The sequence below is a fragment of the Triturus cristatus genome, chromosome 8 (assembly GCF_964204655.1).
Source record: "Triturus cristatus chromosome 8, aTriCri1.1, whole genome shotgun sequence".
Classification (NCBI taxonomy): Eukaryota; Metazoa; Chordata; class Amphibia; order Caudata; family Salamandridae; genus Triturus; species Triturus cristatus.
This window is the reverse complement of record NC_140591.1, coordinates 1528905722-1528932023: the sequence shown is the minus strand read 5'-3', so window position 1 is coordinate 1528932023 and position 26302 is coordinate 1528905722. Positions and strand designations below refer to the sequence as shown.

The following is a 26302-nucleotide window of genomic DNA, read 5'->3' as shown; positions in this document are numbered from 1 at the left end:
TGTGCCCACTTGGGACATTTGGTGTCTCCCTCGGAATATCCATACTTGGAGCACTCAGTACACTGGGGGACAAACCTCCCTATCTCATGATCAAAGATTCACTTCGTCTTTTGATCAGGTTGGGACTGATTACTTTGGTTCCCTTGGGAATTATTTTGGGTACCTTTAGAGAACTCCTAATTTTTAAGTATTTCTCCCTTTTTTTCTTGTGGTGGGACCCCTGACCTTCCTTCTGGTAGCTCCCCCACCCACCAGATACCTGTTTGGCCACTGTGGTGCTGAGCAAAAGGTACGCCTCCTTAGCAAGCTCCCTGAGGTCAGTGCGCTTACTATCAACTAGGTGCTGGTACCACTCTGTAAACCAGATATTGAGCATGTACCCTCTCAGCATCAAAATAAATAACCCAGTCAAATTAAACTCTGCTGCCCCTCACCTAACCATTCACTGCCATAAACAAGAAAATCCACCAAAGACTGGTTCTGAAACTTTTGGCTATCCCTTAACCTGATGTGGTACTTTTTTCGGGTGAATCCAAATTTGGTGACAAGGATTGATGTCTTTGGGAGATACTTCATCTGGTTCACCACCTCCACTGTAAGAGAAGTATCCTTTCTGACTGTTGGCATGTGTCTCCAGAGTGATGACCCCCAAAGCTCTTCTGGGACACTGTGCATCCTAATGGACACCTCATAGGCAGAAAACCTCTTGTCTATGTCATCCCTTACCACATAGCTGGGCATCATATCTTTAGATATCTGAACTTTTTGTCCCCCTCAGACATTGTGGGAATGCAGCTTTTGTGGTTGCTGGATTTTGCTTGTCTGGATTTAAGGTCCAGTTCTCTGAGACTGTGCTCATGGGCCAATCTCCTTTCACAGACAGTTTCTTTTTCTCCAGCGCTAGCTCTTCCTCCATCTTGAGACTGGTTACCTGCAGCTGAAATTCCCTCTCTGCCTTCCTCTCTGCCAGCCACTCAGGGGACAGACCATGAGGAGATGCACTGCTCCCCACTCTGGCAAGGAGTTCAAACTCAGGAGATGACTTATCCTTATCATTTAAGTGCTTCATCCAGGCCCTGCTCTTTCTCACCCATATCATCCTCGAAATTCCCAACCTCTATTGCTGTCTGTAAATGGTGGACCTTTGTTCAGGCCCTCAGAGATTTCTGATTTTCCAACTTCTTGGTACCTTTCCTTACAGAACTGTTAGAACCCAACCACAGAGTAACTTTCTAGGTTGGCCAGCAAAAATTCAAATTCCATTCCTGCAGGTATGGTCACAGAAAAGTCAGGTAGCAATGAGAGTAGATGTGGAAAAAGCAAAAAGAGCCAATCGATGAAAATTTTAAAACACGTTTTGGAATAAAATCATTTATCTGGGATTTTAGTGAAACACAAAATCGCCGTATGGCACTGCACAAACACAACTTCAAATATCACCTCTGAACACCAATGTTGGAAATTGGGTTACTGGTTGAGGGGTGTGAAACCCTACTCATGCAGCAACCCAAATCCTTGTCAGGGTGGAGTCACAAGCAAACACTAAGTTAACCTGTGCTCAACCCTCTGGTAACTTGGCATAGAGCAGTCAGGATTACCTTAGAGGCGATGCGCAAAGTATTTATGCAATACTTAAAAACAGTAATAAAGTAAAACACAACACAAGAAAAATACCACACCAAGTTCAGAAAAATTGATTAATTTGTAATAAATTATTTGAGATCAAAATGACATAAATACAATCAGTAAAACTGGAGATATGCAATTTTAACAATTTAAGTAAAAGCAGTGCCTAAAAGCACAAAGCGCCAACTGAGGTTGTCTTTTTACGCTGAACCAGTACAAAGTCTCAAGTTCAGACCAACTGCGATGGAGCAAGGGTCGAATACATGGATCAAGTTAGGCCCACTGAGCAAAAATACATTAAATCATGGTTGCAGAGCTGTTATGTAGTTCTTACCAATCCGTGGGATCTGTGCACTGTTTGGAAAACATAAATTAAGGGCTTGGTGACTGCTTCCAGACACCCCCGCAAGGTATGTTGGCCTAGAGACCAGCTCCCTCTGCAATTGTTTGAAATATTTACTACAACTACCTGTTCTTCAACATCCTCAGCTTGTTCATCATTCTTGGAGAAGTAGTATTTAGCAAAGTTTTTTAAGAGATATGGTATGCACAATGTGGGAACTTCTAATCCCCCAGGCTTGATTAACATACACCCAATGCATAGGGAATACCTAATCAGCTGAGGCTGATTTGTTTCACTTCCAACTTCGGATGACTCCAGTTAGAATGTGAGTAGTGGTCTGAGAAAGCATGACTCAGCTACTCAGATTTGACCATTAAATAAGAGCCTAACCAATGTTGGCTGCTCAATGTTGTGTAGTTCCTACCAATCTGTAGGATCTGTGCATTGTTTGGACAACATAAACTAAAGGCTTGGTATCTAGACTGATATGTTGGTTTAGAGACTAGCTAGCTCACACTGCCACCGTAAGCCTCCCTAACCTATCAGGGAACAAATGGTTTTCTGGCAACCACTGAACTAGGGGTGGGCGGAATTTGCGAAAGTTACTTTCGCAAATTATCGCGAAAATGTTACAAATCTCCGCAAACACGCGGAAATATCGCGAAGATGCGGAAGTTTTTTTCCCGCCCGTTCGCGGTATTTTCTGCATGGTCGCGGCCCGCCAACTTACCCATGTGGTTGCTCGCGGGCGCGGCCATCTTGTTTTCACTCTTCTCGCGGTGCATGATTGCGAGAAGAAAGACGTGATCGCACGACCAATGACATTACTGCGGGCGCGAACTGTCGCGAGACAGCGCAAATGGCTACCAACAATCCAACATCTCGTGGAGAACGCGACCGTATCGGGAAAACTTGTAGGCGAACGCGGGGATTCAGGTAAGGCGATCGCGCGCGCGAGATTGTATTATTTTACAGCGCGAGTAAGAAACAAATTATCGCTAAGCTGCGGAATGCGGAAGTTTTGACATTTTCGCGCTCTCCGCGGAACGCGAAAATGTCAAATTATCGCAATTATCCGTGAACATGACACCCTGCCCCGCAGGGATCATGGAAACAGTGCAGAACCTTTCCCTCAGTCACTCATGCTCACTTATTCTCAGAAAAATATACAGAGAATACACAGTGGGGCGTTTTCAATTCTATTTTTTTGAACCAACGTTATTCTTGCATAAAATACGTGTGCTGCAATGATTAGTAGACAGAAGCAGATTAACGTGATTACAAGTACTGTTAGAACTGGGGGTCTCTAGTTGGCAGAGGTAGGTACCTTTGACCAGATGGTGACCCTTGCTTCTAAGTCAGGTAAAGGAGATTACACTACTGGATAAGCCCTGCTCACCCCCTTGGTAGCTTGGCATGAGCAGACAGGCTTATTCCAGAGGCAGTGTGTTAAGCATTTGTGAACACATACAGTAATACAGTGAAAACACTACAGATGGACACCACACAGGTTTTATAAAAATAAGTATTCTTTATATAGACTTAACACAAGACCGCAAACGACAAAAATCCACTTTACTGTACTTAAAATTGACTTAGAGATGGCAGAGAGGCCTTTGCCTAGTCCAAACCAGTTCTTGTCAGTCCTGGAGCACTTTGTTGACATGACTCCTTCTTTCCTTTCACAGTGTAGGCCAGTGACATCAGACACACCACAGGAGGTGGAGCGAGCATTGTGGAGGGAAGGCACAGCCCTCTTCTTGTCCCAGGCGCAACTCCTCCCACCCATCTACATGCAGATCTCTCTATTCAGCCCTGTGCTGACTCACCCTGTCTCCTGGAATCCCCCAGCCCCTGTCACTCAAACTCCAGACAAGGAATACAGGATAGGATAGTTAGGCAAGAAAATACCTACTTTCTAAAAGTGGTATTTTCAAACACAGAATGTTAAAACCAACTTTACTAAAAGATGTATTTTATCATTCTGAGTTCAGGCATACTAAATTCGAATTTCTACTATGTTCCCGGAGTCAGTTAGGATTATAAGATGTTATAACCAAACTGCCCATTCTGGCCTATGGGGGACAGGTTGCCTTGCAATAGTGAAAAACGAAAATGGCTATAATTCACTATTAGGACATGCCACCCACACCAGGGCATGTCCTACCTTATACTTACAATGCACCCTGCCCTTGGGCCTACATTAGGGGTGTCTGATATGAAGATAAGGGAAGGTTTAGGGACTGGCAAGTGGGTGCACGTACCCAGTCAACATGGCAGTACTAGACTGCCCACAGGCTCTGCAATGGCAGGCCTGAGACACACTTTGCAAGCTGCTTCTGTGGGTGGCACAACCAGTGCTGCAAGCCCACCAGCAGCATTTGATTTACAAGCCCTGGGCACACATGGTGCACTCTACTAGGGTCTGACAAGTAAATCAAATAACCCAATCACGAAGTCACTAATCAATGCATCAATTTAACATAGGAAGCACTTGCACTGTGGCACTGAAAAGCAGTGGCACAGTGCCCAAAGCATCTAACCAGAAAAAAAGATCAAAAACAGAGGAGGCAATCAGTAAAAAAGTGGAAGGGAGACTCATGCCAATGATACCAGGTTCATCAAGTACCAAAAGCGTAAATCGTAGATACAGTTCTACCATAGTGATGAACTAATGTGTATATGCAGGCAGTAATCTAGCATACTCCCACGATGTGAACTCTACTTTAAGTGTACCTAGAGTGTGTGTAGGTGTAAAGCCAAGAATTCCCCCCCAAGGGACAAACCAACCCCATTACCTGATGGGATAGAGTGAAGGACCGAGCCTTGGTCACGAACCGGACACCCCGCATGAGATGTCAGACCACTGCGTGATGATTTCTCAGCATGCAAGGACCTCTGTTTCAGCAGAAGTGCCCCCTCTGCTAATCTAGTGGAATGCTCATCTTTCATAATAGAAAGCAGACTTGTGATGTGCGTACAGATTAGTGATGTTATGGATATGTAGCTAGTCTTGTTGCCCCATGCAGGAAGATAGTGATGACATTTGTACATAGGGCAAAACCAGACCTTGTACATGATGTACAGGGCTTTGTGATAATGTTGTATGAAGCTAGATGTATAAACAAGTTTAGTTTCAGGAAAACAAATCCAACATTGTCGTGCACACAAATGTGTGCAAAAGGTCACAGTTAAAAATTTTATTTGTGAGCAAAATGTAAGAAATAAACTGCTTCGCTACATGGGCCTAACTTGAAAATATAACAGAGTGCTGCGAGGTCCTCGTTGAGGATGTATCGCGCAGCTGAGGTGATGCGAGATCCTGATGTGGAAATGAGTTGTGCAGCAAAGGTTCCGAGGAGCATCAATGCTGCGATGTGAGGTCCTGCGTCTTTATTATGGATGCCGTTGATGAGGGGCTTGCGATGTGAAGTCCTTGGTCAGAGATGCATTATGCACCAGCTGGTTTCTATGAAGTTACTGGGCATGTAATGCAGAGTCCTGCATCATCATCTAGGTTGCCTTTGATGAGGGGCTTACGATACGAAGGTCTGTTTCAAGGATGCGTTGTGCAGTGGTAGTTCTGAGGATGCTGCGGGCTGTGATCTGAAGTCCTGCGTCATAAGTGTGTCATGCAGCAGTTCTTCTGATGCAGAGTTTTTGGAGGTGATGCATCACACTGCGGTTCCGATGCAGAGTTGTGGGAGGTGAATTACTGCACTGTGCTGGTTCTGCTGGGACCACATCTGGGCTGGCAGAGCACCCCCAGGTCCACTTCCAAGGGTCCAGGACTGGGGCGGCACCACTTGGCGAACAACACTCACAGCAGGTGCTGGTTTCAAGATGATTGAAACCTGTTCTGCCCCTGAGGCTTCTCATCAACAGCCAGACAACTGGCCCTTGGAGTCAATCTGGTGGGACTGGGTTTATGATGCAGATGCAGTCATTAACTCAGGCAGCAGGGCAGCAGACAGTAGGGCAGTAGGGCAGCAGGGCAGACCAGCACAGCAGTACTTATGAGTCTCCCATAGGTCAACAGGTGTACTGAAGAGTTGGGCACAGGGGCCTAATAGTTGTACCTGGTGCCAGTTTTCAAGTAGGAGAAGATTCTGAAGGCTTCCACCCCCAGAGGTGTTTGGAAATTTCTGCCTGCCTGCCCTAGCCCCAGCCCCAGCTTGTCCGGTGTGACAATAGACTAGTGTCAAACCCTTTGTGAGTGTGCTCAGGCAACGCATTTGTGAAGTGCAAGTGTGGTAGGTGATAGCTCCTCCTACTCATCAAGTCAGATAGAGTTCATCCTACCAACACCTAGGGCCCTTTGTTTCACTATCTTGTATTAATATACAAATACCAACTGCCAGCTGCACCTAGTCATTTGAGCAAGGATACAGGCAGCAGATACCAAATGGTTAGAATAAAAAGTGCCAACTTTCTAAAAGTGCCATTTTCAGAATTGTGACTTAATATCCAACTTCACCATTAAAGGGGGCTTTAAATTACAATTCTTTGGATTCTGGACTCGACATTCCTACCTGCTCCCAATTGAACGTCATGGCTTATTAAGTGTAATAAGGAAACCCAATGTTGCCCTAAGGGAGAGGTAGGCCATGCAGTAGTGAAACCCCAGTGTAAGAGTTTTTCATTACCAGGACATGTAAAATATAAAGTACATGTCCAACTTTTTAAATACACTGCTCCTTGCCCTATGGGCAAGGGCGTCCCTTAAGAGTGACTCATATGTATCAAAAAGGGAGGTTATAGCCTGGCATGAGATTCATCCTGCCAAGTAAAAATTGCAGTTTAAAATTGCACACACAGGCTCAATTGGCAGCTCTGAGACATGCTTAGAGGTCTACTTAAGTGGGTGGCACAATAAGCACTGCAGGCCACTGGTAGTGTTGGATGTATAGGCCCTGGGTACATGCTGTACCACTTTACTGAAGACTTACAGTAAATTTAATGTGCCAATAGGGTGTAAGCCAATTTTGCCATGTTTAAAGGAGAGAGTACAAGCACTTTAGCACTGGCTTTTTAGATTCGTAATCTAAAAATTGTGCTGTAAATTAATTTGTTTGACCTTTTTTGATCCAAAATTATCTCACAAAAAGAATTGCAAATCTCCTTAGAGGCAGCTATTTACATAACACTACATTTAAATATCACCAGGAGTCCCTGAAATTAAGGACTCATTATATCCTCTCCATGGAAAATATGAAGTGGATAATTTTGATCTTTCATTATATTAACAAGAATAGAGAATCCCAGATGTCTATTTTTATGCTTCAAAGAATAACAGGAAAGGTATTTCTACAACTATATTTACAAAGCATAAACTTATATTCTGTATAGGAATCTGTTAAACTATAATCCTTGGTAAAAAATATATATCGACACCAAAAAAGAGGAAAGGAGATTCTTGGTGGTGTTGCTCTAACCCAATTTAATGGTACTGAACTGTACCAAATTGTGTCGTCTTTAATACATTTACAAATTTGAATAGCATGAAACCACTCATTTGAATAAAATAATTTGTAGAATAATATAATGTAATAAATACAATGAAAAATATGCAAAGCATCATCCTGATGAACCCCATGTGCTTCTAGAGTCTCCAGAAACATACAAAAAGTCTCTCTGTCTCAACTGAACCCATTAGGCAAACTGCACTAAGCCCTCATGTGCCCAACATGACACCACAGCAGAAAGGTTGGATAAGCAATGCTCTCCAGCCAAGAGAACCCTTCTTAATAGAACCAATAATACATGTTAGGCAGACCTTCCTGCACGCTGCACATTCAACACAGCAAAAACAAAACATATTTGGCTACACAATGATCTTCAACAGCAGCGCTTTAAATGGGCTGGCACTGGCCAGTACTGACTGGCTGAACTTTATCCTGTGTCTGCCAGCGAGGTGTTGAGACCACTAACTTTGGCGCCCCCTCCCTCCCGCCGCCGCGCCTTCTATCGCGTGGCCGCTGTGTGGAGAAACGGGGGACAGAACTACATTACCCAGCCTCCCTTGCCCCCAACAACCCGGAAGCTGCGCCAGGAGGCGCTTTAAAACTTGAGTCACTCCCGGTGGAGCGGGTGCCTCGTTATTTGCAGCATGCCTGGCTGCCCCTGCTGAACTTTATCCTGTGTCTGCCAGCGAGGTGTTGAGACCACTAACTTTGGCGCCCCCTCCCTCCCGCCGCCGCGCCTTCTATCGCGTGGCCGCTGTGTGGAGAAACGGGGGACAGAACTACATTACCCAGCCTCCCTTGCCCCCAACAACCCGGAAGCTGCGCCAGGAGGCGCTTTAAAACTTGAGTCACTCCCGGTGGAGCGGATGCCTCGTTATTTGCAGCGTGCCTGGCTGCCCCTGCTGAACTTTATCCTGTGTTTGCCAGCGAGGTGTTGAGACCACTAACTTTGGCGCCCCCTCCCTCCCGCCGCCGCGCCTTCTATCACGTGGCCGCTGTGTGGAGAAACGGGGGACAGAACTACATTACCCAGCCTCCCTTGCCCCCAACAACCCGGAAGCTGCGCCAGGAGGCGCTTTAAAACTTGAGTCACTCCCCGCGTCGCGGTCTCGCGCGCGGTCTCCGCCGGGCTAAGCCCGGGCAAAGGGCGGGCCCTCTGTGGCCCTCAGGGGACCAAAGGAGACGGGACGGGCTATCCCCCTAACAACTATTATCAGGTCGGGACAAAACATTGAGGTGATATTATTGTTATATCTAAAGGTCTATTGGCAGTTTGTGTGTCTTGTATATTCTAATTAGTATCAACTTGGTATTTGTATTACATTGTATCGTTACTGAGTTGGGTAACTAGCATAAAATGACGAAGGCTAGAAAGACCACCATGGCGACTAGATCAACTACTAGAAATAAGCCTGTTCCAGTAACACCACTACCATCCCTCACAACCATAGACCTAATGCTACAAAAAACCATTGGTGTGGTTGCTGATGCAATCCAAAACACGGAGAGACGTCTCTCATTGACCCCAAACCTGTGTTTTCCAAACCTCTCAATGCATACTACAGTGCAGGATAACACTGTGGAGTCTATTATCAGTGCAGAGGATTCACTTTTACTGCCGTCCTTCTCGGGGTTGCCTAATGGTAAAAGTTGTAGAAATAACATGTCCTCAGCTTCACTTATTCCACCAATCAGCATTGAAGGAAGTCCCCAATTTGTTCCTACTGGTGGGGTTAACCCATGTTCATTACACTCAGGAAACATGACATTGAATTCCCCAGGGGTTGTACTTGCAGAAAGCTCCCCTTTAACCAACACATTAGATGCAGATAAATCTCCCTCTCCAAAAATAGAGAAACGGCGTTATGGAAAGAAAAAAAAATCAAAATCTATTATGAGGAAGACGTACAAACCCATAGGCAACCATAAAACTTCAGCAAAAGACGTATGGCTAAACTTCAGATTGGCTAAATCAATAACCAGTACTTCTAATAAGATTACAACATCCACAGAGCAAGCTGTATCATTGCTCACCGAAAATTCGCCAAAGAATAGCAAAGTTGTTATAAATGAGACAACACAGACTGAAGAGGTGTGTGTAACAGATAAACTATATCTGACAGATCTGGAACAGTTGATCAGATCCCTTTTTCAGCCTATAAATGAGAAAATTATTAGTATAGAACAAACCCTAATGAAACTTAACAAATTTCAATATAAGGATTCTACTAGTATGCCCAAATGTATTAATACCTTCACCCATACAGATAACCTAGAAACCGTGGGCCATAATTCAAAATCCCCCACTCTATCGAATGCTAAAGATCAGATTAACCCAAAACAACATACAAGTATACATACAAATGTATTAATTTCCTCGACTATGACCACTACTTCGTCGGGCCCCTTAGCTGGTAGTGACGAGAGCGAATGGGCCACGGAAGGTATATCTTCCGCCCCACTTGATGTTCAGGCTGAGCCTGATAGGCCTACACCTATAGTATCACTAACCTCTAACACACGACCAGCGCAAAAATACATGCAGCCCCAACAAAATAAGAAACCCATTCACATTAATCTCCCTCCTGAATCCCAACTTTACACCATAGTGATGATAGGTGTACCGCAATTAGAAATGGGTAAGGCGGAGAGATATGGGGATCTGAAAAACAAAGTAAGTCACTGGTTAACCGCCCACAGACCGATCCCTCGCCACATTAGTGGCAAGATTACAAACGTTAGGAGGGTCGACTGGGTGGGCCATAGATTTAAATCAACTGAGGGTGACTGCATTGTTGTTACCTTTGATGACAACCGTGCAGTAAGGCATATTACCAGTTGGAAGGACGATCTGATTCACAGTTTAATTCCTACTAAGGATCTAAGTTATTTTTACCCCTTAAGAAATATAGCTATTCACATCCCATCATTGAGGACGAGGCAAATTACGCTATGCGTAATCTAAATTATAATGGTGCAACTTTAAGGAATTACGACCATTATACTATAAAAGATCAAAGTCACCTTAGAAGTGATACATTAGGTGTGTCCAGAAATGTTAACTACCCAACAACTTATCATGAGAGATGGGAGCACACAAATGGATTCTACAATAATCGTAATCAACCTCGATTAACATATCCTAATATCCATTATAATGTACCTACCTCAAACAGGTTCGATGTCTTTTATGAGCAAAATGGCTTGGAGGGGGTTGATTGACTGTACGATATATCAGTTACATCTATGTCCACCGACTCTAAGCCAAGTAATTTTGTCTATGTTGATAACTTTCCCCTCCCTTTTACTAAACCAGATAGTAATAACCCTATAGAATTAGTCACAGATCTGTTTTTAGCTAGTCCTGAACTAGTTGGTTCTGAGCACATTAGTACACTGCATTATCAGCCTGAAGCTTTTAACTTTCAACCAACCCATGTAGACTCACAACCTCCTACAGTAGAAACTGCGGGAGCTATAAATACTGAACAACTAAGTCGGACATTAGATCCCACCGTCATAGAGGTTGCAATCGATATAGAGAACGATGATGTTTATAACGTGAGTCTAGTCTCCTGGAACGTAGCAGGCCTGGCTGACAAAATATGTGATTCTGCCTGGCTTGCTTTTGTTAAAAAAATGCAATTATATGCCTCCAAGAGACATGGATGGAAGGAAATAATGCCTTCATCGAAGGATATCAAAGCTTCCTTAGGCCAGCAGCCCCCTCAGCTAGTGGCAGAGCAAAGGGGGGTCTTGCTATTTTTGTTAATTTGGCTCTTTTCTGTGACATAACTAGCCAACAAACTGTAAATTGTAACATTCAAATGCTTGTACTGAAGAGAGGTAAACATGCTCTAACTCTAGTTAACTTTTATAATGCTATAACTAACCAAGGGGAGTGTAATATACTGTCACTGAATGAATTGTTGAAAGAAGGACCAGGCACATTGCCATGTAATGTATTGATTGTAGGAGATTTTAATGTACATCCCTGCGGTAACCCTCGAGACACCCCCATGGGTGTCCTGGGGTGTAACAGCATGGATGGATTCCACTTTCGTCATACTAGGCATGGGTCACATTTAAACGATTTGCTAAACGAAAATAATTTGTTTGTAGCTATGTCGCTGGTCCCTGAGACCAAAGTCCATGATGTTCCAACATTTAAAGGCTCCGGTCTTGGATCATTTATAGATCATATACTATTATCTGCCGACCTTGTCAATCAGGCTTCTAGTTTTACCATCCAAACAAACATCTACAGCGATCACAACCCCCTTTCTATTAAATTGAACGGGGGTGTATTTGAACAGCGAAAGCACTGTGAAGATGCGGGTATTTTAAAATGTATAAATGGTAAGCGTCGCCTGAAATGGCATTTGGTAAACCAAGAAAATTTCTACAAAGAAATTAACAAGACATGTGGCAGGGATCTAATGGATTGTGTATCAACATGTACGCCCCCAGAGCAAATTTTAGCTATCTTCGAAGGTATAGTGACAACAGTAGGGTCGATGTTATCAGTCTCAGTGAAGGGGCAAGTTAAAAACAACCCCAAATGGTTTGATCATACATGCTCCTCGGCAAGTAGAAATCTAAGAAAGGCGTTAAAAACTAAACCCAGAGACCCAGGTCATATTAAAAACCTCCGTTTGATATATAAAAAAACTCTTGTTAAACGGAAAAAGGAAATAAAAGCCTACACCTGGGAGTCCTTGCTTGATCCCTCAGTTCTGGGCAACAGCAGTAAATTTTGGGAAATTGTCAACAAACCCTTGTTTGACAACCCGAGTGATACTGCATTAGGTACAAACATTTCAGAGGAAGATTGGGTTACTCATTTTAGTGCAATTTTTAAAAGTGATGAACAACAGACAGTATATGACTTTTTAACACCAAATGAGAATTCTCTATGTTTTTCAGTCAATGAAATAGAAAAGGCTATCCAAGGGTTAACTGGTAATAAGGCACCAGGTCCGGATGGCTTGCCTCCGGACCTTTTTAAATCTCGCATCTAGTTATGGGCCCCTGTTCTCACAAAGGTGATAAATGCAGCTACAAATTCCGGATGCCCAAAGTCTTGGGGACAATCAACCATAGTTCTTGTGTTTAAAAAGGGCGACCGTAGTAGTCCGCTATGCTACAGGCCAATATCTCTAATTAATTCTGTAGCAAAAGTGGTAGGTGGTGTAATTTTGAATAGGCTAATAACATGGGCGTCAGAGAACAATGTTATATCCTCAATACAATATGGTTTCAGACCTGGCCATTCAACAATAACTCAATGCCTGAACCTATATTTGATTGTAGGCAAATACACTTTGGCCCGGCAGGGAACCATTCACATGGTTGCTCCTTTGTTGACCTGCGGTGCGCTGCTAACTCCCGTTGTTGGTCTCACCTGGTGTGCCCTGTGCCCTGTGCGCCTTGCCCTGCTGACTTCTCCGTCCTCCGCCGCCGCCTACACCAACAGCGGCCGCTGAGTGGGGACTATCCAACTACAACTCCCAGCAGCCCGAGCGGGCGGAGACCCGCCGACAGCGTTTCCCGCGCCAGGAGGCGCTTAAAGACCCGGCACTTCCTTCGCGTCGCGGGACGCGCGCAGGCGGCGCCGGGCTAAGCCCGGGCAAAGGGCGGGCCGTCTGTGGCCGTCCGGGGCTGGACAGGGCTGGGCTGGGCCACCCCCTTAACCAGCTCCAACTGCACTCGGGGACTAGCTGTCGCTGTATAAAGCTTGTTGTAAGGTTTGGTTAGCAAATGTTTGATATGTTGTGCTAGTTGTGGTCATAATCGTCCCAAGAGATTTGATTCAGTGCAAGCTATGGCAAAAAATTACAATAAGGGCTCAACAGTGGCGGGTTCAGGGACTTTAGACGCCTTTTTAAAGAAAGCTGAACATGCTGTCGCAAAAGAAATTGAGATTGTTGAGAAAAGGTTGTCACTAGAGCCTCTTACCCAGCTCCTGACATCTGCGCCCACGCAGGCACCTTATTCTATTTCTTCTGGGCCTGCTTTAGAGTCTGGTCATTCTAGCGATCAACTTTTGTTGAATGTATCTAGTCCTTCTCTGTCCCCCCCAGCCTTACGCTCTAGGCAATTAAAGACCCCCTCTGTTGTCCCTGTTAAAGTACCCAAGGGCAAGAGAAAAGCCACTCACGCCCCTACTGGAAACTGCCAACACGCTAAGCAATCTAGAAATAAAGATCCTGGTGAGGGGTTGGCTTTTCCGGTAGGCAGTTTAGTGGTTGTGGCTACCACTCATTTAGGAAATGGGTTTACTGAGTCTATTGCTCAAGGGAGCACTGCCACTTTGAAAGACATGTCAGCTGATTTGATTAAGCGGTTGGACGAGAGATTGAGTAAGTTTATTTTGCCAGTCTTGGATAGACTCAGTGAGATTGACAAAAAGCTTATTCTTATCGAACGCCACATCGCTGGTCAATGTGCTCCGGTGTTAAGGCCCAATCCTTCTGATTTACTTCCCTTGGGTGAAGTCACCTCCAGAGTGTCGGATATGGTTAATTCTATGGCAACTTCTGTTGTAGGCCCAACAATCCCTTTACCATCTGCCCGGAGCGTTAGCGGTGTTAGCCCAGCGCGGAGGGACATTACTGAAAGTCGACTAGTACAGGGACAGTTGACACATAAGGAACGTCCATTAAACTTGCCACCAGAAGCATGCCCATATACGGTCATTTTGGCTAATGTCCCGAAGACTTGTGATGGCAAGGAAGAGCACTGGTCTTCCTTGAAAAATAAAACCCTTCACTTTTTGGCTGGGAAGACAGTTCTGGGGAGTCATCTCTTTGATTGTTTTAAAATGGTGAGAAGGGTTCCGTGGGTGGGGAAAACAAACAAGACTCTGAGGGGTGATTGTGTTGTTGTGAATTTTAGTTCTCCCGACATAGTTGATCACATTTTAAGACAAGCAGGGTCTTTGAGAATTCAACAGGACCACATTAACGTTCTTCCATTGGGTTTTTTTTACCCTCCACCCTTTTTAGGTCCGGTTAGACTGAGAGAGCGCCCCTTTCAGCAAGCCCCTGTAAGTAACCCACTGGTATTAAAAAACAGATTTGAAGCCCTTAGCACCTTAGATACAAATGATTGACTCAGGGTTAATGGAGTTTATACACACAATGAGATTTTCAGCACAGTTCTTTCTAACCCTTTCGGGCTTTTATCTGCTAGGTCACCTGTTGTGGATTACAACGTTAATTTCACTGCCCCGACAGTTAATAACTTATCTTTACAGACAGAGGCTGCCATTAATGTCACACAGAGATGTTCTGAGGTAGTCTCTGTAGTAAAGAGAGGAATAACTCCTATTTTTAATTTTGATAATTTGGGTGTTGAATTGCCTTCTAATGGAGTAGAGGTTGATCCATTACCCCCTTCACTTGAATTGGACAACTGTTTAATTAGAGAACAAGTGTGTGTAATGGGCACTCCAGCAATAGATTCAATTTCTGCTTTATCATGGAATATTGCTGGTCTTCGCTCTAAACGAGGTGATCAAAATTGGAGTGCTTTTCTCTCCACTTATCATATAATTGCTTTACAAGAAACATGGGAGGCCACAGATCCTTATTACCTGGATGGGTACCAATCTTTTATTAAATACGCTATGCCCTCTGTTATGGGGAGACCACGAGGTGGTCTTTTGTTATTATTCAGTTTAAAGCTATTATATAGTATTGAGCTGATAGTAACCAATTCTCCTCATATTTTAGCGGTGAAAATGGAATGTGTTAATTTACCATCATTCTTGGTGGTTAATTTTTATAACTCATTCACAAGGTCGGACGAGTTAGAGCATCTCAAAGCACTGTGCAGTTTTCTGGACGAGTATGATGCAATTAATGGTAAACCTTATTTTCTTTTACTTTTTGGCGATTTTAATATCCATGTATGTCATCTTAACTGTTTTGTAAATAATCATCATGACTCTTGCTCACAAGAGGCTATCCATTTTGAACACTCTAAGGGTGGGATTTTCTTAGAGAATATGGTATCGTCCTATTACCTTTACATGCCTGTTCAAGATTTGCTGGTCCCGGTTCACACGTTTACAGGTCAAGGCCATCGTAGCACAATTGACTATATTTTTGTACCACGTATAATGGTGAACCTATTGGGTACTTTTCGTGTCACGCAAAATGTCCTAAGTGACCACAACCCACTTACACTGGAAATCAAAGTTAAGGCACTGAGGAAAGACGTTCTCTTGCCTCTGATTTCTAACATAAATCTTGAGTCTACCAGTCAGGGAAGACGACTGAGATGGGATGTTATTAACCCGGGCGACTTCCTTGTTAACTTATATGAATGTAAAAAAGAGGATTTTAGCTTGTGTTTTTCGCTTTCGGCTCAACCGAGGGTCATTCTGGGCGCTTTTGACAGAATTACTAAACATGTAACGGGGAACCTCACCAATTATGGGAAACCAAAGCCCAAGAAATTTAAAAACTGGTTTGACCATGCCTGTTCTAGTGCTCACTCTGCCCTTTTATCGGCTCTTAAAGAACCTGGCAATAACCCTAGTAAGTTAACTGAGGCTAGAAGAAACTATAAAAAAGCTACAAAGGCCAGGAAAAGCGAGTTAAAAAATAAGGCATGGGATGATTTGTCAGACGCAAGCACCCAGAAAAATAGTAGCCAGTTTTGGAAGGTGATTAATAGTCCCCTTTTCAATGAGCTGGAGAACACTAATAAAGAATGTTTTATCCCGCCAGATAAATGGGTGGCCCATTTTAGTGGTCTATATTCGGAGATACAGGATGTTAACCCAGTAAATTACGCAGACTACACATTAGCCTCAAAAACCCTTTTTAAGGAGGAGGAAGTCCTGGAGGCCATTGAGGCAATGGCAATAGGTAAAGCCCCAGGACCGGATGGAGTTCCTGCGGACCTTTATAGGGCTGACTCAGGGTTTTGGGCGAAAGTTTTAACTCGCGTTTTTAATGCTGCTTCTGAGGCCGGAGCTCCAGGATCATGGGGCAAAGCTGTTATTGTCCCTCTTTTTAAAAAAGGTTCAAGAGAAGACCCGGCTTGTTACCGGCCTATTTCTCTCCTGGATTCCGCCATGAAAGTAATGGGTAAAGTTGTCCTTGCTCGTTTAACATTGTGGTTGGAGGAGCAATCTATAATTTCTGACCTACAATATGGGTTCAGACAAGGAAGGGGAACTGTTGGTCAATGCCTTAATTTGCATCTGATTATAGGAAAATACACGGTCGCTAAGCAGGGGGACCTCCATCTAGCCTTTATGGATTTGTCCACCGCTTTCGACCTTGTTAATCGGCAAAAACTATGGGCCTTACTAGCCGCTTTGGGGCTTGACACAGTTCTAATTTCTTTCCTGGCTGTTATCCATGAGGACACCACCGCAGTTGTTCGTTAAAGTGAAGACGGAAGTCAGACAGATGCCTGGCAGGTAAAGCGTGGAGTAAGACAGGGGTGTATTCTTGCACCCCTACTTTTCTCGCTTTACATTAACAATTTGGGACCGGTTTTAACCATGGTTAGTAAAGACATCCCGAAAGCCGGCTCCAAAATGATTCCTGCATTACTATATGCGGATGACACAGTTTTGTTGGCTAGAACCGCGAGAGGATTACAAGCTCTCTTAAATGGATTTTATGATTTTATGGTCTCTTTAGACTTATTAATAAATTTTAAAAAATCACATTCTATGTCGATTGGCTCGGGGAGAGCAAAAAGGGTGAAATTCTTCTGTAATGGGCAGGAATTAACCAAAGTTCAGACGTTCCCATATCTGGGGATTGCATTTGACGACAGATCATCTTGGGTTATACAACGTGCTCAGAAAAAGAACAACCTAGCCAGAGCTACTGGCGCTTTGTTGGGCTTTGCAAAGCGCATAGGGTGTAAACCGCTTCCTGCTCTATTAAAAATTTATAGTGCGAAATGTTTGCCCATGGCACTTTATGGAAGTGAGGTCTGGGGTTACAAGGCTTCTCCTAATATTCAAGTAGTCGAAAATAATTTCTTTCGGAAATTGTTGTCTCTCCCCCCCTCTGCTCCTATTTTTAACATTCATGAGGATTTGGGGATGGGATATGTTACTGACCAAATAGCTGTGGCACCGCTATTAGGTTGGTTGAGGGTTTGGGCACAACAGTCACCAAACCTAAATCAACAAATTATCGAAGATTGCTTGTCCTTGGAAAAAGCCTTGTCTATCCCATGGTTATGCTACATTAAAAACAACTTGAAATCACTTGGCTGTCTGGAATTGTTTACCAGTCCTTGTGTACTGAGTAAAGAGCAAATCAAGGCCATTAAGACCCAATTTTTGTCCAGAGCAATGTCGTCAAGGGAAGGAGATGAGCTGGGGAAACCGACAGTTAGGAGGTTTGTTATGTTGAGTACAGGTAGTGAGATTCAGCCCTATTTAACCTACATTAACAAACCTTTCCATATGTTTTTGCTAATAAGGTTTAAGCATGGTTTGCTCCCTTGGCTCTTGGCATACCCAAAAGGATTTTTTAAAGAGGGAACTTTGGGGCCCTGTCCTTGTGACAACATCTCTGAACAAAATCTGTTGCACATGTTATTCTTTTGTAAATTTTACTCTTCTCCGCGTAAAAAATATATCTTGCCGATCTTGAAGAATTGTCAATTTAAGCAAGCTAGGCCTGCACTGTCCTATTTACAAATGTTGGACTCTCCTTTAACTTGTTTTGGGGTTGCTTGCTTTATCGTGGGTGCCTTAAGAGCTAGAAACAGGGCTCAGCTTATATAGTTATCCGCCAATGAGCACCGCTCTTAATATGTTGTTGTAGATAGAGTCTTTTAAGGAGACATGATTTTTTAGAATGTTTTATTATTGAATGAATGAATTAATTGAAAGACATACTTTTATTGTATATCGCGCCAAACTGTATTGTATTTATCTTTTTGTGTTAATAATTTTTCTGTAATTGCATTTGCCTGTATCATGAATTTCTGTCCTGTGCTTTGATGGTTTTAATATTTTAACCGAATAAAGCAAACTTTGACTTTGACTTTGGCTTTTATGGACCTATCGTCCGCTTTTGATTGTGTGGACAGAGGTAAACTATGGGACATCATGCTACAGATGGGCGTCGAGCAGAATCTAATTTATGTATTGGCTGACTGGCATTCAGATACAAGAGCTAATGTCCGTTACACCCAAGACTTGAAAGTGACAGGTGACATTAGAATTAATCGGGGAGTCCGCCAAGGGTGTATCCTAGCACCATTTTTGTTCAACCTGTATATTAATGAGCTGGAGGATTACCTGATAAGAACAGGAGCGGATTACCCCTACGTCGGCCGAAAAGGCGTCCCAGTTCTGCTCTACGTGGATGACGCCGTCCTTATTTCAAGGACAGCAATCGGCCTTCAGTTACTTCTAAACTCATTTTATTATTTTATGAGGTCTCGAGACTTAAGCATTAATAACTCAAAGTCTTATGTCATGAAAATAGGCCATGGGTCGCAAAAACCTAATTCTTTCACCATAAATGGGGAAAAAATCCCAAACTCTAAAACCTTCTCATATCTCGGGGTTCTCCTCGATGATCAATTAACCTGGGGCCCAGCTGTTGTAAAAAAGAAGGGCGAGGTAACACGCTCCAATGCAGCCATACTTGGGTTTGCTAGGAAAATGGGCAATAGCCCGGTGGCTGCTTTGCTTAAACTTTATCAAGCCAAGAGCGTTGCCACTGCCTGTTATGGCAGTGAGCTCTGGGGCTATAGCCAGACGCGAGCCCTGGAGGTTGCAGAAAATAATTTTTTAAAGAAGGTTTTGAGGCTGCCAAGGGGAACCGGAAACTTTTCGGTCCATGAGGAGCTAGGTGTACCCTTTCTTAGTGACAGATTAGCAGTAAATCCCCTATTATGTTGGCTGAACTCCTGGCTAAACAAAGACATACATCTCACACATGATATATTAAAAGAAGCCTTAACTTGGGATGGCAGGTTCAAGGTCCCATGGTTGAGGTATATTAACGACCGTCTCACTGAATTGGGATGGCCAGATTTGGTCTCAGCCCCAAACTCCATAACTAGAGCTGATGTTATTTTTGTGAAAAAATCATTTTCGTCTATTAGGTATTTTGCCCGGGAGGAGGGCGAACTGTTGAAAGACAGTGTTAGGAAACATGCCCTACTTAAAACATGTCTATGTATGGAACCATATCTATCATGGCCTATGTCCGGCTATGAACGCTATTTATTGACACGGTTCCGCTTTGATTTATTTCACCTCCTGTTGGCAATACCGAGAGGGGCCCATTGAGGTCAAGTGTTACCTGCTTGCGGCTGCGACGGGAAGTCTCCGCAAGATTTGGAGCACTTTTTATTTATTTGTCCTTATTATACAGTAGCGCGGAAGTTATATTTAAAGCCTTGTCTAAAAGATTTAAATTTTACACAGACTAAACCAGCTCTTTATTACCTTCAACTCCTGAACTGCGACTGCACTTTATTTATATGCAGTTTTTTAAACTAGCCATTATTTTCAGGAAAAGTATGGAGGGTTAATCATGCTGCTTCTATCATTGTACTTTTTAATCATTTTTAACTTTGTACATTTATTTATATTCTTAACTTGTTTATTCTGTCTGCTGCTCTGGTTTCATAATAATTTTGTAACTTATCTTGTCTCATAACTGTGCTGTCTCACAACGGACTTGGATGATTTGTTTTTTAACTGTATATTTCTGAAACATGTTTATGATTGTATGTTTGTGAAAAGAACTTTTATGATTGAAAAGAATACAATCGAATAAAGATATTTGAACTGAACTGAACTTGACTGCCTGCACTTCTTCAGTTTCAAAGAGGGAGTAGCTACACTTCTCAGCACTGCTACAATGCATTCAAGGGGAGAGTACTGGCAGCTTCTAGATGCAAACAGGTACTATGGATAGTGAGCACCAGCAATACAACATTTCCAGTTAAATCACCGTCCAGCAGTACAAATCAATGGTTACGCCTACCATTGTTCACCCACACAACTAAACAGTGGAGGCAGCCCAAGTCAGATAATTGGCAGCAGGGTGATCATCAAATATGCAGAACATCTCAAAAACTCCTTTGTTGCCAGTAGGATACAACCAGTCTACATGTGCCCTCAAGCATACACCACAGTATTAAGAGTACAGAGGACAACCATAGACCCTCAAAGAACAAGAGAATTTGGAAAGCCATATGGCTACCCACTTTCATCCTGACCCAAAAACACAGGTCTCAAATAATCTGTGGAAAGTAAACCAATTAATATGAATCCATCAGTAAATACTACAAACCACAGATGAATCATAAAATAAAAGCAGACAAACTAACTACACATTACAACTTTAATCACTGTGGAAAAACAGAATCATGCGGAAAGGCAAGAGTACAATGATGCATTGGTGTGAATTATTTTCTAATTACAGACGCGTTCTGATGTCATAGCGTATCTATAAAACATTTGGTAGTTATTTGTAATAAATAACACACATATATTTCACTGTCATCACCATCCTCTGCAACCTCACCTGCGAGAATAAGGAGGCAGGTACACTAAGGTAACATGGCATGCTTTGTGAGGACTCAGAAAGCATCAGTTAGTGGAGCCACAGGCTTATACTACAAGGACTGGGAGCCCTGCGGGCTCTCTCATACCTACAGCAGAACAGAGTCCCAGGTCTACGCACAAGTGTTTCCCCGCCATCTCGCAAATGTCAATGCCTAATGAGGGTATGAAATATATGGAATAATGTACCCCCATCTACTTACCTTTTAAGGATATTGCAACTCATCTCAGAGATCATGGGCTTAATTTACAAGGCCTCCAAGTGGCACATTTGTGCCACGCAGCGTCACTTTTTTGACATCCTGAGTACATTTGTTTTTTGGTGGGTGCTGCTGCTCTGATGCAGACTCAATCTGCTCAAAGACTGGATGAAACCTTTCCTCTTTCTTGCTGGTAACAACCAAATCTTGGGACACCTTCTCTCTTTTGTGCTGCCAGAACTAAGCCTGTACTTCTCCATTTTGATTTCTTTTGTCAACATTGGATTATAATTTAACACAAATGTTTGCACATCGCAGCAGTGTACACAGGGGACCATAGTGTCTGAGGACAGCTAGCATTCCTATTCTGTTCACAATGGCCCCATGGACAGAGGGCTCACCAGACATGCACAAATAAATATAGAAGATTTCCATTGAATCAGTTGATTTAATATCAATTAATGGGTGCTTCAGGGAACTACAAGATGCAATCTCAATACCTTCACACTAGGTGATCATTTTTGATGGCATTGTGTGATGGGGAGCATAACATACGTGATTTGCTGTAGCGTAATTACATATAATTACAGAAATATTACACTAGATTACTTGAAGAGTGTAACCCACATTTACTATTATTTTCGTAGAGCAAAATGCACCCACATGTCCAAAATAGACTCCAGGATGCATGTTGTGCTACGAAAATAGCTCTAAATGCAGCAGAACACTAGCAGCTGCAGCCAGAAGCCATTTGCACTCAGTAATTTTACCATTCCTGTGCTCCTGCAGTAGGATTTCTGTACCAAACTACTCATACTAAACAGGCGCAATCTTGTTTTCTGTCATTTTGTGTCAACAGAGCAACAAAAAACTACCAAAATTACTCTGATTACTCTGGCTTAATTAAAATTTCGGCCAGGCCAAGTATTGTGCAGAGCTTTTGCACTAATCAAAGATGACCGACAAACTGCTCCTAAACATGGAGGTGATCTTGGAATGGTATTAAAATGATAATCTATGAACAATGCTATTCCAAGATGACCACCGGGTTTAGAAGTAGTGGACACATGGGGTGCTGTTCACTGCAAATGTAATGGGTGGTGTGCAAAATTGGGTAGCAGGTTCAGGGCAGTGTGAACCCTTCTCGAGCAACAGCCACAATCCTTCTCAGGGTGTTCCACAAAGTCAGTAAATTAACCTGTGCTTAACCATCTAATAGCTTGGCACAAAGGCAGTCAGGCTAAACTCGGAGGCAATTTGTAAATCATTTATGCAGCACACAAATATTACACCAAAACAAATTAAATTCATCAATAGAACCAGAGTTAAGATTGTGAAATTTAGTGCAGAAGAGATCAAAGTGCCAATGCTGACACCCAGTCATATGAGACAGGGTGCATTCAAAAGATATGGCTGACCGCGATGGAGTGCGGTTAATACACGAAGTTGGATTGTGCCTGGTTTTAGCTTACCTTCGGACTTTTGAAGAAATTGTCAAAAAAATGTCTGAGAAGGTAAAGTTCAGTGGTGGAAGGCAACCGGCAGCGGAGGAGGTGGCGCTTGAAGAGGTCGTAGTGAAAATTTGTACGTTTTGGACTTTGTCACTTTTTTTGAAGTTGAAAATCTCCAGCAGGATGAGGCTTCAGACTGTAGCCAACAAGAGTTCCAGGAGTCTGGATACCCCTTCTGTGAGGAGCAGCTGAGCAGGATTTTCTCCTGCAGAGATGAACATAGGGGGAGCTACTGTGAATTCAGGCTGACAGGTCATGTACCTTGGGCGGTTCTGTGAGCAGTTAGGTCCAAGTCTCCTGTCGCTTCTCAGAGTACTTTTTGGCTGAATTTCTTTAAGTCCTAAGTTTTGGATTTGGGCTATATTAGCACTTTTAGTACCACTTCTAAAGGTCCAGGACTGGATGGGTACCACTTGGAGGGCCAGGACTCACTCAGGCTGGTGCCATGTGTGGGTTCAAGATGGTTTGAGCTTTTTCTACCCCTGAGGCTCTGAAAGGAAGGTTTGCCAACTATCCTTGGATTCACTTTGGTAGCCCTGGGTTCAAGCAACAAAGCTGGTCTCAAGCAGCACAGCAGTCTTCTGAAGTACACAGCAGGCCTCAGGCAGGAGGAGAGTCCTCTAACAGTCCTCCGCTGGTCCAGAAGGGAAATGAAGAGTTGGTCTGAAGGTCCTATTTTTATTCCTGGTGCCAGCTATGAAGTGCAAGAAACGTTTGGAGTTCTCCTCCCACAGTTGGTTCTGGAATTTCCTGCTTCCCTACCCTGGCTTCAGTTTGCCTGGGGTCAAAATAGGCTAGCGTGAAGTGCTTTTTGTGTGCTGAAGCAACCCCTTGGGCATGTAATTGAAACTGTGAAAAACTCAGCCGCACCCACCCTGGGCTGATGGCCCATCCTGCCAACAACAAGCACTCCTTTGAGTGACTGCCTGGGAGGAATACACATAGGCCAACTGCCAGATACACCTAGTCATGTGACCCAGGATACAGGGTGCGGACACAAAATGTGCTAGGCAAGAAAATGTCATCTTTTTAAAAGTCAAAAACAAAAATCTTGCCTTAAACACTTTTTCGGAAGATCAAGAAATGTAATTGTCTTAATCTTTATATGATTTTTGCTAACTATTCAAGACATTCTAAAAATCCCTCTTCATATTAATCGGACCACATATGTATATGAGGCATATTTCAACAGCCCTCTGTGGCTACACATTACATTTCAACACAAATTCTTTATTTTTTTAAATTGCAAAATAATTTTTAACCAAAATATGGGTGAAAAGCATCAGTGATAAACATTCCACATCTTAAAATATACGTCCAACATAAGGATTCGCATATCCATGTTACATGTACACCAGTCAAATGATTTCATTGGTAATGATGTCTCTCTTATTAATCTCCTTTATGACCTCTTTTTTCAGATCCAGCTGTCGGAGTGATCTAGCGTAATTTATCAAAGTAGGCTACCATTGTATTTTTTCCAGGAAAGCCTACATGCGGTGGTCTCAATGAGTACAAATAACTCCCCATGATTGGTCGTCGACCTGTTGTGTTTCGATTTTACATTTCTTTTAGGGTTCTCATCAGGACCCGACTGTTTAATTCTGTAAGGTAATGAATAACATGAATATTGGAATCCTGTCACTATATTTAAATAGACTGTTGTGCATGGTCACATGAATTGAAAAATGCTTTTTACCTTAAGCATCCTGTCGAACATTTTATTGACTGTTTATTTAGCAAATTCTGTGATGGGTCTCGCTTAATCCCCTTTTCCTGTGAGATTTTTAGTTTTTCTTGTTCCTTCAGCTCTATGCCTCAATGCATTTTAACTCGTCTGCCTGACCTTGAACATTATTCTGTGTCCACGCTTGTATGATATGCAGCTGACTCATTATTTTAATACAAGTGTACTTTGGGACTTTTTGTTAAACGTGGGATAGAACTAACTGCATGAATTTTCTACTTCCCAGGTAGTTCTTTGATGTCCTCTGGCATGTCCGACTGGCTAAAAATGGTGTATTTATTTGTCAGGGCTAAATAATTGCCTCCATAACCAACTGAGGCCATCTATATTGAGCTCAAACTTTGCCACGAGACAACTGTCAGGCATATATAGTCATAACATTAGAATTAGATGAATGACCACAGTTGGCCAAATAATATATATTTCCTTCTGAAAGAGGTCAACAAGCATTTTCACTGTGAACATCTTGTAGACCTAGAGTTTCAGAAAACCTAACCAATAATAAATCCTCTAACTAATACAGTAATATGTATTTCATGTAAAAAAAAAAACTCCTGCCTACAGCCTTTAACTCAATGCAAGAAAAATAGTATCTTAAAGGCCTATTGATTTTCACATTAAGTATGTTGGACCTTTTGCCTTTGACATGAATTTTCATAAGACACAGATGAGACCTAGAGTATTCAACATAACTTTTTGCAGTGAATTGATCAGGGCTATCGCCTTTACCACTGCTGGCCCACCTACCCAATTAAGGCCTACAGTACTAAGAATAAGCTTTCTCACAAAACAATCACTAAGTACACAAACAAATAATCACAAATATACCCAAAAGTACAGTGAGTAAAACAATGTACAAATGATAGTATGAGCACCTACCAAGGATTATCACAGGTTAAATCATCTACCCTTCCTCCCTCCCTCCCAGGGCTTGTCAGAGGGGGTAATAATTAAACACCAGAATCCCCGCCTATTACAGTAATCTGTGAGATTCCATGTAACAAAACGCTGCCCTTGCTGTAAAGTAGACATCCGAACCCCGGGAGGCGGCACCGGAGACGCCCTGCCAACACTGCCAACACTGCAGGCTTTTCGCGCTTTTCGCGCTTTTCGCTCTTGTTGAGCTGAGGCCCCCAAGGTAGGGTGCACGTTGTGGCCGCGGCCTGGGTGGCAGTGACCCCGACAGAGCAGGCTGCTCCCGGCTCGGAATCTACGGCGAGCCTGGTGCATGTACTGCAGTAGGGCCCTGACCGGCGGTAATTGGGATGTCCCTGCAGGTTTGAATGCCGCGGTCGGGCCCGGGGGGTGCTGATGGTCCCGCTGTGACTGACAAATTAATGTGTGGTGGCTCCTGGAGTGTGGCGGCGGTGGCGCGCTGGCCATCTAGCAGACGTCACTCCTGGTCCCTGATCTGTCCACCTGGGCCCCTGCATGCTGTAGCGCTGTAGCTGTAGCGCTGGATGACAACAATTGGGAGGTGGCTGTTGTGCCGGAGCTCCCTAATTAGTGTGCAGGCTCCCCTGGCATCTGGTGAGTGCCTGCAGTGCATTCCATCAGGGACTCTAAGTCCCAGAGGTCCTTACTCCCTGGAGGGAGGAGTTGATTCCTGACTCGTGCTCAAAAAACACGCTCCGGATACCCGCTCAGCCCGGGCCAAGGGCGGGCCGTTTGTGGTCGTTAGTGGGCCGGTAGAGGCAGGGCAGGGCCACACCCCTAAGGACTTCTCACAAAAGCCGGTAATTACCTCTTGAAGACCATCAGCATGAGCAGAGAACTATGAGTAAACATAGAACCTCGGGACGGGGCGGAGGATGCAGCATTGTAGGGACTTTGG

The 26302-nt window shown here is 43.5% G+C and overlaps 1 protein-coding gene across 1 annotated transcript in view; it reads right to left on the bottom strand.

Annotated features, from left to right (window-relative positions):
- The window catches only part of LOC146806068 (solute carrier organic anion transporter family member 2B1-like), a 420860-nt gene extending 397521 nt beyond the window's left edge, over nt 1-23339 (bottom strand). The window contains exon 1 of the mRNA XM_085623370.1: nt 22683-23339. The gene's annotated coding sequence lies outside the window, so the exon portion shown is untranslated. The remainder of the gene's footprint in view (nt 1-22682) is intronic.
- Nucleotides 23340-26302: the final 2963 nt, after the last annotated feature.